The sequence below is a fragment of the Macrobrachium nipponense genome, chromosome 33, assembly GCF_015104395.2.
Source record: "Macrobrachium nipponense isolate FS-2020 chromosome 33, ASM1510439v2, whole genome shotgun sequence".
In the NCBI taxonomy this organism is placed as follows: domain Eukaryota; kingdom Metazoa; phylum Arthropoda; class Malacostraca; order Decapoda; family Palaemonidae; genus Macrobrachium; species Macrobrachium nipponense.
The window spans coordinates 17,929,945-17,944,406 of NC_087219.1; the positions used below are offsets into that span (position 1 = coordinate 17,929,945).

The 14,462-nt window shown below is 37.4% G+C and overlaps 1 protein-coding gene across 2 annotated transcripts in view; it reads right to left on the reverse strand.

Annotated features, from left to right (window-relative positions):
• The window catches only part of LOC135202978 (uncharacterized), a 509,003-nt gene extending 499,786 nt beyond the window's left edge, over positions 1 to 9,217 (reverse strand). Inside the window, exon 1 of one of the 2 annotated variants that reach the window (XM_064232510.1) lies at positions 8,989 to 9,217. The gene's annotated coding sequence lies outside the window, so the exon portion shown is untranslated. Of the gene's footprint in view, positions 1 to 2,091; positions 2,296 to 8,988 lie in introns of those variants that run through there. The other variant, XM_064232509.1, reaches the window with a different exon arrangement.
• Between the last annotated feature and the right edge of the window lie 5,245 nt (positions 9,218 to 14,462).

The window sequence follows — 14,462 nt, forward strand, 5'->3', positions numbered from 1 at the left end:
AATTGCATTTTTTTATGTTTTCGAGTTTTTTTCATAGTCACATATTCCATAAGAGCTCTCGATACAATATTGGCTTTTGCGGAAGTGTTATCTTTACAACCAATAATAATAATATTAATAATAATTCAATTTGCATCTTTTCTAATGAACATACATTACCATTTAATACAGTCATTAGACAAATGTGACGTACGTAAAAAGCATAACATTTGAGGGGCTTTCACTTACTCGCGACCTTGAAAAAGGGTCTAGATCAGAATCATTGAGTACAATAATCACGACCCTCTGAAAGATACTTCAATAAGTTCCATCAAATTCGGAGGAAAATAAAACACTGGCCTTTCAATGGACCTGTTGCTGTGACCGTGAAATAACAATCATTACTATTTATTATGTCAGTGGATGAAACCTATTCACATGGAACAAGCACACCAAAGGGGCCATTGACTTGACATTGAAGCTTCCAAAGAACGTTGGTTTCAACCTCCCACCGCAGACCCCACACTGCAGCAGTAACTGATCACGATACAGGGCCATCATTTTTCATCACTCTAGGGGAGACGCGCACCCGCGGCATCTGAGTGTCATGCCACGACACTAACCACTATACCAGCGAACCAGCAGCGGTAAGGAAACTGTGCCAGAATAAATGCCTAGCTTTTTTAATTGATCTGTCACCTAGCAGGGAAGGTGTAAGTAGAAAATATTTGGAGAACTGAATATTAACTTTAATTAACACTTCACCTAAAAAAAAATTGGTTAGGTAAAAAAAAATATTAAGGCAAAAGATTCAATAACCTTCCATTCAATTTTCATCATCAAAATCAGAGAACACGATCCACACCTTTCACTGACCTTTGACTTTAAAAAAAATTGTTAGGTAAATAAATATCAAGGCAAAGGACTCAATAACCTCCCTACCAATGTTCGTGAAAATTAGACAGAAATAAAAATCTAACTTTTAAATAGACCCGTGACCTTAAAAATAAGTCAAGGTCAAACATATTACTAGAAAAAAAAATACTTTCAGTACAAAATGTCAAATCCTGAAGACCAAAGGTCTTCAACTATCCAAGTTTTTGAGACGAAAATAACATTTTTGAGTTTCGACTTTGAAGAATGGGTCAAGTTAAACACCATTCAAGGTTGATTGACAAATGAGGCAATGACCCGTTCTAGTTGCTAAATCATGAAAGAATATCAAAATGTGAAATTCTGTACGTGCTCTGATTATACTTAATAAATATCGAATATATTCCCTCAGTTTTAAAAAATAATCAACTACACATGCCATTACTAGTACATTATAAACTCTTAGTCTACTGGAGTTCTTATTACTGTACTATCTTAAGCTTACTATACAAACACACACACAGGCATGCATCACAAATATGCACACAAAAGCGATCCATACGTACCCACACAAACATGCAAATACTTCACAACGTTTGTGTGCATAAACGTGCAGACACACACACAAACGCATGCACGCGAAATTTCAAATTGTCTCCATCTTACTGATTCAAAGGCAATAGTTCCTTTTTTTACAGAATTTTCACCACGAATAAAATCGCATTATGTGTCTATGGCAGTTCTCCTAAGAACCAGAGGAAAAGAGAAAATTAACGTGTTGATGGATGTTTTTAAATTTACCACCGTTTTCATAAAACCTAATGAGGAACTAACGAAACAATGACAACTAAATTTATTCTCGGATAACGAACGAGAGAGAAAGCGACATAACCGAAGAATGACGAGCAGACAGCATCAACAGAGCGACTGTCCATTTCCCGGGGAACTTGATTGAAAATGTTCTCCCACTTGCTATTTCGCAAAGCCGTCCGTGTGTCTTCTTCGCTACGACACTTCAAACGGTGACCAGGTTGAGGCAAAATGGAGGGAGGACCACTTCCCTCGCCCAAAAACACCCTTTCGGTTTGATGACAGTGACAGGATCGGACGCATTCCGGGATGGAAGAGACGGAATTGACAGCGGCCAGAGACAGCATGCCATTTTTCGCCGAAGAAAATGTCTTATTTGGCTTTCCCTATCATCTCAGCTTTTTCTCTCTCACTCTCTTCTTGGCTCACCTGTATTTAGCAGAGTAACAGAAGAAGTGACGTTGACGTAATAATCCAACGGACTGCAACGGCAAAACAGATAACTGGCGATACAGACAGACACACAAATTAAAAAAAGGGCAACTTCTATCTATGATATCTAAGCGGCAAAACACCACAGCTTCCACTCATCACCAGCAACAGGACAGATGTTTACTCCACCATCGTCAATGGAACACTACTCTCTTTTTCTCTCTCGCGCGCGTACATGAGAGAGAGAGAGAGAGAGAGAGAGAGAGAGAGAGAGAGAGAGAGCGCTCTTACCCGCGACCTCTCATTGCCAAACGTACGATCAAGCCCGAGGCGTTTCTAGTATACATTGTGTAACATTAATTGCAGATTCATTCCGTCTCTCTCTCTCTCTCTTTCTCTTTCTCCCTCTCTCTTTTCTCTTCAGCCAGAAGTGAGGAGGACCGAACCGTCTGACGTACGTGACGTCACGGCGGCAACGGTTCGAGCCAATCGCCCAAAAACGTTTCTCTGAAGGTTGATTTCTGTCGCAGAAGCAAACCCAGGGGGAAATAAATAGATGTCAAACGTGATTTAGCGTCGATGTTGTGGCAAAAGGCGCCATCTGGCGGCCAGTGGCAGAAAGAGACACCACACACACACACACATACACAAACACACAACTCACACGCACGCACGCACTCACACACACACATACAAACACACGCACGACCCATTGATCTAACAAAGTTAAGAGCGACGATTGCCTGCCTCTCTCTCTCTTTCTCTCTACTTTCGCACAGGTGCATGTTCATTAATCGCGGCCCACCCCCCCTCCCCCTCTCTCTCTCTCTCTCTCTCTCTCTCTCTCTCTCTTTCGTGTTAATATGAACCCCCACTTTTTACAAACGTTTATGAAGATCCCATTTTTTTGTCCGTGTTATCATGACGCTATTTTCTTTCCTTTGCATATTTATGGGAGATGATATAATATTCTATATTATAGAGCACATACTGCATTACTAAAGCCTTTATGCGAGAGCGGTCACCATAAACTCTCTCTCTCTCTCTCTCTCTCTCTCTCTCTCTCTCTCTCTCTCTCTCTCTCTCTCTCTCATACATGCCAGTATTAACAAGACCCCTAATTCTTACTCATTCAGTTAAGAATATACTTTTAATCTCATATGAATTAAATAAATAAATAAATAAATAAATAAATATGTCCGTGTGTGTGTTCCAAAAAATAGGAAAAATTCGGTCTTCGCCGCCACTGTTTTTATCATAACTCTGAGAACACTCATTAGACTTAAGCTATACAGTACAACAGGTGTTGATTGGTAAAGAACACAAGCAACACTTTTTAACCGGTAAACCTGTCAAATTAGCACTTCTTAAGTTTTAATTTCCACATTAAAACACAGCTAATTTCTTTTAATTTCCACATTAAAACACAAGTGTTTACCATAATAAGTAAAAATTCACAATCATACACAAATATATTTGAGCAATGCTGTATTCATCGAAATACAAAAAATGACGAAAAAAAGGGAGCTTTCGACCGTTGGCACGACGCGACGGCGTGAAGCAAGAGCCCGTGCCAGCACAAGGCTGGCTGAATCTAACGACGACGACCTATGGTGCATCACAGTATCGTGATGCACCATACACAATGTTCGTCTTGTGCCTTGTCACGTATAGGAGCTTCAAACTGAATCAGCATGAAAAATTGAGGCCAATTCATCATCATAATTTTCAAGAGATTCATTTACCAGACTCTCGAAAAACTTGTTTCGCAAAAGTGGATCTGTTATGAAAGATAGAAAAAAATCCAGAAAGTGGTCGAGTGTGTTATAAAAGATAAACAAAATCGGAGAGGTTCTTCTGTGTTACAAAGGATAAAAAATCCAAAATGTTGTTCTGTTATAAAAATCAAAAAAAAAAATCCAGAAAGTGGTTTTGTTATAAGAGATAAAAAATCGAAAAAGTTGTTCTGTGTTATAACATAAAAAAATCCAGAAAGTGGTTTTGTTATAAGATAAAAAATCGAAAAAGTTGTTCTGTGTTATAACAAAAAAAATCGAAAAAGTTGTTCTGTTACAAAAAATACAAAAATCACAAAAGTTGTTGTTATAAAAATTTAAAAATCCAGAAAGTGGTTCTGTTATAAAAGATAAAAAATTGAAAAAGTTGTTCTGTTATGAAAATTTTAAAATCGAAAAAGTTGTTCTGTATTAAAGATTAAAAAATCGAAAAAGTTGTTCTGTGTTTAAAAGATAAAAAATCGATAAAGTTTTTCTGAATTATAAAAGATTAAAAAACGAAAAAGTTGTTCTGTTAAAAAAAAAACTGTTCTGATATGAAAATTAAAAAATCCAGAAAGTGGTTCTGTTATAAGAGATAAAAAAATCGAAAAAGTTGTTCTGTGTTATATATAAGATAAAAAAATCGAAAAAGTTGTTGTTATAAAAATTTAAAAATCCAGAAAGTGGTTCTGTTATAAGAGATAAAAAAAAAATCGAAAAAGTTGTTCTGTGTTATATATAAGATAAAAAAAATCGAAAAAGTTGTTGTTATAAAAATTTAAAAATCCAGAAAGTGGTTCTGTTATAAGAGATAAAAAAATCGAAAAAGTTGTTCTGTGTTATATATGATAAAAAAATCGAAAAAGTTGTTGTTATAAAAATTTAAAAATCCAGAAAGTGGTTCTGTTATAAGAGATAAAAAATCGAAAAAATTGTTCTGTGTTATAAAGGATAAAAAAAAATCCAAAACCTGTTCTGTTATAAAAATTTAAAAATCCAGAATGTCGGTCTGTTATAAGAGGTAACAAAAATCGAAAAAGTAGTTCTGTGTTATAAAAGATGAAAAAAATCCAAATTGTTGTTATCAAGAAAAGACGTTTTTCAGTTATGAAAAAAAAAAAACCACAGATTGGAGTAATTAGACACAAGGAATCTCAGGCTATGAAAACGGCTCATTAAATAACAGACACTCAGCAGTTAAATTGGGAAACTCTACGGTCGTTTAAGGCCATATTTCAATTAAACCTTCAATCACTAGAGTAATTTGACATAAATAAATGCTTCAACAAATACACGCACACACATACACAAAGTCAAATTCTACTATCTATCGGTTTTTTTTTCTCAACCAAAGGCCAAGGTTCGAATCCTGGCCGGGCCGGGAGCGCTTAACAATTATATTTCCCATAGGAAGCTCGGCGTCGGTGACCCTGGTAGTTGTGACGCCAGATAACTCACAATCAACCAATCAATCCCTTAAGAAGCGAGCGTTCAATGTCGAATGTTTATACATCCCTGTTTCTAAACCAGAGACGCACGTTCGAAACCTCGTCATAGCAGAAGCACTTTTCAATTATAATTCGCCTTTACGTGTACCTAATGTATGGATGGTGAATTCGATAATAAACGACATTTGTGCCTGAATGTTTGCGAATATAAAAATAAATGTGCGTAAGTGTCAAAAATTTATGTTACGTATGTAATAATATATATATATATATAAATATATATATATATATATATATATATATATATATAGATATATATATATATACATATATATATGTATATGTATATATATATATATATATATATATATATATATATATATATATCTATATATATATATATCACATATACAATCAATACATAAATACATACACATATGTATACATTAATGATGTCTTTTCATTCCCCAACCTCTTCACTACCCCCTTGTGTCCTCCTAAAGCGTCAACTACACGACATTCCGGACCTTCTCCATCTTCTAATAACTCGACTCCATTGACCCAGGACTGATCTATCCCAGGAAGCTAATTTAACGCATGTCTCTATCTGAATCTTTCATTCTGCTATTCATTTATGCATTAAACTTTCCCTCTTCACTTACTTCACCGTGGAAGAACTTATTCTCCCTAAGCTCTAACTCACTTCCGACAACCTAATTCACCCTCCTGTATGCCAAAGGCTAATAATTGTCTCTTCTGCCCTGCATTTGAATCTTGTATAATCTACTTTTCCCCCTTTACTAAACTATACCACTCCCTTTCTCATTCCGCCACTTACCCATACAATCCTCAAACTTATTTGTACTCTTCGCCCTACTCAAGATTTTCCCTCCGAACACCAAAAGCTATACACCTGCAACAGACCTACAGACGCATTCACTCTTGAACCATCGCATTCCTTAAACAACCCTAACACTTCAACTTTTATGTTGGGCGAGTGGTTTACGTTTCGGTAGTCCAGAATTCGATTCCCCGCTCTGCCAACGAAGAATCAGAGAAATTTGTTTTGGGTGGTCAGAAATTAATTTCTCGATTGAATGTGGTTCGGATCCCACAATAAGCTGTAGGCCCCGTTGCTAGGCAACCAACTGGTTCCTAGCTACGTAAAAATATAATCCTTCGGGCCAGCCCTAGGAGAGCTGTTTAATCAGCTCGGTGGTTTGGTTAAACTAAGATATTCTTAACTTAACTTTCACCTGTAAGTGCAAAGACATCCAGTTTTTTTCTATTTAAATAAAAAAAAATATCCTGCACATTTAAAACCCCAAGACTCAGTCTTTTATTCCTTCTCTGGTCTTCTACAATATCAAGACCGAGTATCAGAGCCCGTAAATACTTATAACTTCCACAACGAGCATAGCGGCCACGATGGCGTCATTTTCCCTCCCATCGTATTCTCTTACTCGGTACGTCATTCAAGCTGCAATGTGCTTGATTAAAATATTTCCATAAATATGAGATGAAGGATTCAAAATACAATAAAGCCATGCGTGTGAAACCGCCGTATGTCTTTAGGTCTATCTAACCCCCCAAAAACGTTCGATGGTGGTATAGGGTAAATGACCAAGCGGCGACACAGCGGCCACCGATCCCGGAATGCGGCCACCTTCCCGAAAAAGTATATATACTTGAATTCGCTGCCATGAGCATCAGTTCAGAGTTGTGGCCTATCCAGGCACCACACCGGGACCTCTACGCTCTTCTCGAAGATTTTTCTCCTAAATTACAAGATAATGGCATAATTCAAGCGCTTTTTATGGAAGTGGCTGCGTTGCGAGAGATTTGGCCGCTATGTCGCTGATCCGTCACTTACCATATATATAATATATATATATATATATATATATATATATATATATATATGTGTGTGTGTGTGTGTGTGTGTGTATGTATATGTATATATGTGTATATGATATATATATATATATATATATATATATATATATATATATATTAAAGCGTAGTTCGCTAGTTTCATCCAACCTGCCATGCCACAACACATCACTTTTTCAACGGTTTAAGTACGCCATCAGTTATGTAGCAGTATTAGGCCTACCATCCTCCCCTAAGCAGAATGTGGATTCCATATACTATATATAACACCTGTTTCCCAACATGCCCCGCCGCTCCCTCACTCCTTTGTTGTTGTTAAAAATGGTGGTTTGACTCTTTTACAAAATAATAAGCGCCCACAATGCTACAGAAGAAGAAGAAGAAGAAAAACCGGTTTAGGAGCTTTGACCGTTTCTGGTAACCTTAATAGGTGTGGGTTTAGACATTTCAGTGCTGACTTCGGTGTGATAATCGTTTATAGGCATGGAAGGCGGGGTTTGTTACTCATGTTCCCTGGGTGAAATATCGACGGATATTTGAACTCAACTGTACATGAGTAACAAACCCCTCCGCCCCATGCTTATAAACGATTATCACACCGAAGTAAGAACCTTAAAGTACGTAACCCTAAAAAGCCTTAAAGCCCTGTATTCACTAATGGGTCTAAGGCTAAGGCCGTTGTAAAACTCGACGAGCTCCCAAACATTTTTTCGGGGGCGGGGCCATTATGGGCATTTATCGTTTTATAAAGGGAGTCCCAAGTCTCAAGCCCATGCTAAAAAAATGAAGAGGAAGGTAAACAGTGCACATATCGGGAAATATACAGCCTGATTCGGTAAGGAACATACGCCTATTATTGGCCTACATAAGAGGGTTTACTTAAACTGTTCAAAACGATGTGCTGTGGCAGGTGAAGTTAGATAAGAGAAGGGAGCATCCTATTTAACGTATATGATATATGAGATCCTAGGTTAGGTTACGTGGGGATTCACCCTTCCCTAGGTTAGGCTGTGCCAGACTTACTACCAACGGTTAGGGAAAGTTAGCCTAAAAGGCACCCAAATTTACCTTTATGATTTAGGCCTATGTTCCCTTACGTCAAAATTGGTATGCGTTGGGGGTCTGCGGGGTTACGCTCCTAAAATCTGTCAGGATGCAGCACCCTAGACTAAGCTATATTAGGGTAAATTCTTTGTCCGTAATTCTCCATTAAAATACTAGTTTCCAACGTTGTTCTCCAATTATTGTTAGCCTTGGCAGTGGGGACCCTATCCAGCAGTGGAATTCTAATAGCAATGAAACCCAAAAACCTTAGAAACACGGCATAATTTTACTTTAAAACCAGCATCAATCCCATGGGCGTCGTGATTAGCTAGTACTAGCCAATAGCCACATTGAAACTAATTAAAAAACGTAAACTAAAGACGGTAAAAATATCTCGGTAAGTCAATTTGCGTGGGATTTGAGCAGCGTCTCGTATTATAAGGAGACTTGCGATTACAGGGCACAAACTCCAATACCACAGAGTAGTTTGTAGTAAAATATCACCAGAAATACTTCATGGCCTAGTCATAATTTTAACTTCAAACAACAATCGTGACGTTTCAAAAAAAAAAAAAAAAAAAAAATTGACCGGTTTCCGTGTTTGGTGTGCTGGGATTTTACAACTCCATATAAAACTTGAACACCATACACTTTAATCTAATAAAATAAAAAAGGATTATACGACAATAACCAAATTATTAGCCTAAATAAAAAGAACAAAGCTTCTTTACCTTATCGTTGAAGTTGTGGCTCGCCGCATTGGTCGGTAACCCACAAGGCAGCATATCGGATGAATTCCGTTTCCGTAGCCTCCAACTTCCTTTTTAGCCAAATCATTTAAACTTAGCTTCGTCGTCGTCGAATTTGGATATATTGCCCGAAGTTCGAAAACGCCGACAGAATAAACAATCCGCGACAATCACATGCAGATTAGGAGCACCGATTATGGCGACATGACGCTATCACAGTTGCAGGCGTAGCGACTCATGAAGTTGTAGGTAAAAATAACCACAATTTTATCAGAAGCTCTAACGATTATTTGATTTCCCAACACTAAATGGGCATGCAACAGCTAATTAAATTACAAATATTCTTAAGAATAAGTGAAAATTGTGTCTAATGGCTGTACATTTATATACAATGAATGAATAATTATGAGTTTGAAATAAGTTGAAATGCTACGTACGTTGCATGTGCCCGCTGTACGATGACCAAACAATAATTGTGAATCGTCGTTTGCTAGATTAATACGAGCTTCTATGAAATTTTCTGATTCGGTGAAGTACATTTCAAGGTGCACCCCGGGTGCCATTCATTCGTGTCATGAAGATATAGCCAAAGGTTTTTGTAAGCGTTTTTTTAATTATTCTTCCTGACCTTAGCCAATCTAACCAAGACAGTTTATCAGGTTTGATAGTTGGAGCCATTTTTTTTCAACTTGACAACATGATTTTTCACTAGCGACGGACTCAAAAATGGATCCTGGGATCGGGAAAACAACTTAGGCCTATTCCTTGAAAAATTCCCGTTTGAGTGTTACCTCATTTTAAAAGTTTAACGATAATAATAGTAAAATAATACTAGTAATAATAAAGATAACAGTGGCGTTAATGGAAGCACCAGAACGTCGAGGACCACTTGTGACGGTGTCCTCGGCCTAGTAAGTTAAACTTGCAACCCCAACGAAAAAACCTATACTCTGTTTTTTTTCATCTGTCCATCCGCCTGTGGTGTTTTTGGTAACACTGCGTCCCGGGCTTTAGATAGTTACGCTAATTGTAAGTTTTAGGTAAATAAAAGGATATCTGGGTGTACATTTGTAACTGAAAAGTGTTTTAATAATTTACTGTATGCGAATTACACCGTTAATATTCGAAATAGGATATTATTATAATCGTTGAATGTAAGCTGATTGTAACTATCTAAAGCCCGGGACGCAGTGTTACCATACAAAAACACCACAGGCGGATGGACAGATGAAAAAAACAGAGTAGGATCGATCACAGCCGCGAGAAACAATAAGATCTGTTACCTGGAAGCTCTATTGAGTCTATGTTCGCCCGAACAGTAAATATATCTGGTAGTTAATCGACTATGGTGGGTTGTAGCTAGGGTGGAAAGGGCATATTCCATGCAACCTTCTCATGATAACTGGAGTTAATACACTATGGTGCCATCATCTCTCAGGTAAAAGATGTATAGTTACAGGGAGAGAGAGAGAGAGGGAGTCTTTTTAAAGTAACAGAACCTGATACAGATCCTGAGAAATATAGTAGATGATTTATGAGGAGAGAGAGAAAGAGAGTCCATATCCTACGATTCCTCATCTGTATTCATAAATATTTGGAGGTAGGCCAGCTCTTGGGCCTTCTCAAAATGGTTATGACCGAGGGATATATATATATCAATCAATCTGGTGATATTTATTTATTGCATTTGACGTCCTCTTCTCATTAAGCCTGTTTCATATGAGCGACTGCGTTTCTGAATAATAATATATAATAACAATTGGGTAGAAATCTCAATTACGAGGGCACAAGTAGTGTTCCTTAACGTCCACAATAATATACTGATGGTAGCAATTTTATAAAACTATGTAAAAGCATCTACATAGTTTTATAAAATTTCACTATTGCCACCATCAGTATATTATTGTGGACCTTAAGGAACCATATATAATAAAAATAATAATAATCAGCATCATCATCATCAGACTTTTGACCAAATATTTTGATATAATCTTGTTATTATTATTATTAATTATTAATTATTATTTTTTTTTTTTTTTTTTTTTTTTTTTTTTTATGCTTGCCTAGTCGCAGTCTTTCAATTCGACTGGGTGGTATTTATAGTGTGGGGTTCCGGGTTGCATCTTGCCTCCTTAGGAGTCCATCACTTTTCTTACTATGTGCGCCGTTTCTAGGATCACACTCTTCTGCATGAGTCCTGGAGCTACTTCAGCCTCTAGTTTTTCTAGATTCCTTTTCGGGGATCTTGGGATCGTGCCTAGTGCTCCTATGATTATGGATACAATTTCCACTGGCATATCCCATATCCTTCTTATATCTATTTTCAGATCTTAATACTTATCCATTTTTTCCCTCTCTTTCTCTTCAACTCTGGTGTCCCATGGTATTGCGACATCAGTGAGTGATACTTTCTTCTTGACTTTGTCAATCAACGTCACGTCTGGTCTATTTGCACGTATCACCCTGTCTGTTCTGATATCATAGTCCCAGAGGATCTTTGTCTGATCGTTTTCTATCACTCCCTCAGGTTGGCGCTCGTACCACTTATTACTTACTGCAATCCTTGCACAGGCTCCAGTGGAGGGCTTTTATTATTATTATTATTATTATTTTATTAATTATTATTATTATTATTATTATTATTATTATTCTTATTATTATTATTATTTTTATTATTTATTATTATTATTATTATTATTTATTTTATTATTATTATTAATTATTATTATTATTATTATTATTATTACAAAAACAAATAGTTTTTATTTTGCTCACAAATAAAATGCGGAATTGTTTGCATAGTGCATTTTGAGAATTTTCTTATCTCCAAATGTTTAAGCTAGGAACATATTCATAGCCGCTCTGGCTTAGCTATCGGCGTGATTTTCTCTTCCTCCATATTTTTTAATTTATTCGTTTCCTATAACTTTTCTCCCTGTGCAGGCTAGTTTCCCTTTGGAGTCCACTTTAGTTTATAGACTATTGACTCCGCCCATGAAAGTTTTCAGCTGGAGATATAAAAAAAATGAAAATGAGACTAATGCACGATTATATATAAGCGATTATTAGCAAATATTAGTACATCCATCAACTAATTAGTAAAAAAAATAGTAGCTATAACAAGATGAAAAATAAAAGATTGAGAAAAACTTGTAAAAGTTGTATTATAGTCTTTGTGCTATGTTAAAACACTTGTGGGTGACTATCTAGGAAAAATCCCAAAAAGGAGTTATGAAACGAGCAGTTCAGCGAGCGTTAGAAACACCTGGAAAAGACGCCGCATTAAGAACATCGACCCCGACTCGAGACTGAGCTGAGAAGAAGAAGAAAATTGATACATTAGCCAAGTCACTTTGAAGCACCAGTAGGCCTACATCAGTGTTTTCCAGTCCTATAAGCTAAAATTACTGATTTTTTCTTCTTCCCTGATATGCTAAGAATGGTAAACATCAAAGATAAAATAATCATATCATTACCGAATTTTCCTTCAAAGAAATAATTCTACACTGCAGAGTCAAATGAACTTGAATTGATTTGAATCGGGCTCATAGGCAAGCCTTCGTACAAGTAATTCAAACATGAAGCCAGCAGGAGCTCAGATGTCAAGCCATGTATTCTCTGGCTTGTGTTTTTTTTTTTTTCTTTTTTACAGTAGCCTTTGCCTATACTCTGTTTTTTTCCATCTGTCCATCCGCTTGTGGTGGTCGCGCATGGTAACACTGCTTTCAGGGCTTTAAATAGTTACGCTATGTGTAAGTTTTCGGTAAATAAAAGGATATCTTGGTGTACATTTGCAACTGAAAAGTGTTTTAATAATTTACTGTATGCGAATCGCACCGTTAATATTCGAAATAGGATGTTATTTAAAGCCCGGGACGCAGTGTTACCATGCGCAAACACCACAGGCGGATGGACAGATGGAAAAAAACAGAGTATAGTTAGTACATTACTAATCTGTACATAGACAATTAAAAGCCAAAGTATTGTTAATAATATATTTTTGTACAATGCTAAAAATTCGCCTCAGTGGCGTGATCGGTATGGTCTTGGCCTGTCACCTCGGTGGCTGCGAGTTCGATTCTCGGGCATTCCATTGAGGGGTTAGAGATGTGTATTTCTGGTGATAGAAGTTCACTCTCGACGTGGTTCGGAAGTCACATAAAGCCCTTGGTCCCGTTGCTGAATAACCACTGGTTCCATGCAACGGAAAAACACCATACAAACAAGCAATGCTAAAAATGACTAGGAGAGACTTTCGGATAGTGTTCCGTATCCCTCTTCAGTCCTAGGGTAGGACTGAGGAGGGATACGGAGCTGTAATCTAAAGTCTCTCCTAGTCATTTTTAGCATTGTACAATAATATATTTTTAACACTGCTGTGGCTTTTAATTGTCAATATTATAGCCTCATTACGGAGGTTCCTTAGTTCAATCTGTACATTAATACATTCCCAGTGTCTAGTTATGACACTGCCGTGGCATCACTAATCATGCCGAAAATGAATACAGTTCAGCAAATAATGATTTTTTAGTTTCAGACTTTGCAATGAATTCTCTTAGTTAAGTTATTCCCTTTTCAGTAGGAGCAAAAGTTCCTCGCATTACTTTTGTAGACTGAGAAACGCTGGCACTCTTATACTTTTATAGCACTTAGTGACTTAAAGTTTTGTTTAAGATTTAGCTGGCCTTATGCCAGCACGGGCTCTTGCTTCTAGAGCAGCCCGTAAGGCACTTCAGGTGTTACTTAAGGTTCTCTGCAGCGCGTGTCCATTCGGCCCCTAGTTGCAATCCCTTTCATTCATTTTACTGTACCTCCATTCATATTCACTCTCTTCCATCTTGCTTCCACCCTCTCATAACACTTGTTTCTTAGTGCAACTGCTTTGAGGTTTCCCTCCTGTTAAACCTTCCAAACCTTTCCACTGTCAGTTTCCGTTTTAGAGCTGAATGACCTCATAGGTCCCAGCGGGTGGTCGGACGCTTCCAGTACCAGGTCGTCGGCAGGGCGGGTGACCGGGTCAGCTTTGGGGTGCAGTAATGTTGACTAAACCGGTATCCAAAGAATATTATTTGGATATTGGACTAAACTTCGTTGGATTGACGCACTGGAGAACTATAGGCCAGTCATGGAGGACAGGAGCTGGCTGCTGTCACTGGATTAAGTTCCTCGCTGGGCGAGTGGGTTACGTGTTCATCTACTGATCCGGTAGTTGCGAGTTCGATTCCCCGCTCTGCCAACATGGAATCAGAGGAATTTATTTCTGGTGATTAGGATTCCATTTCTCGATACAATGTGGTTCGGATCCCACAATAAGCTGTAGGTCCCGTTGCTAGGTAACCAAATAGTTCAAAGCCACGTCAAAATATCTAATCCTTCGGGCCAGCCCTAGGAGAGCTTTTAATCAGGTCAGTGGTCTGGTTAAACTGAGATATACTTAACTTAATTTTGGATGTCAT